Source organism: Penaeus monodon, chromosome 24, assembly GCF_015228065.2.
Source record: "Penaeus monodon isolate SGIC_2016 chromosome 24, NSTDA_Pmon_1, whole genome shotgun sequence".
Taxonomy (NCBI): Eukaryota; Metazoa; Arthropoda; class Malacostraca; order Decapoda; family Penaeidae; genus Penaeus; species Penaeus monodon.
This window is the reverse complement of record NC_051409.1, coordinates 29,119,302-29,119,615: the sequence shown is the minus strand read 5'-3', so window position 1 is coordinate 29,119,615 and position 314 is coordinate 29,119,302.

Genomic DNA, 314 nt, shown 5'->3' with positions numbered 1-314 from the left:
CTGAGGTTAGGCGCATACTGTCCTAAAACTCCCTTTGAATATATATGCACATATTCATGCTATGTGTATGACTTCAGGCATTAACACAAAAGTTATAATTGCTTTTGATATTAATTACTGAATAATGAGATGATAAAAAGAGATCGATTTGCCCCTTGCCAACGGCCATGCTTGTTTACATTCGTGACGTCAGCAGACTACATTCTTGGGCGGTTTGAGGTGGTTTGGCAAGCTGCCGACGACCCAGTGATGAGCGTCTGGAACAGTTTGCTTTGATTTGCTGATGCGGAGCAACTGTTAAGTTACAAATAGTG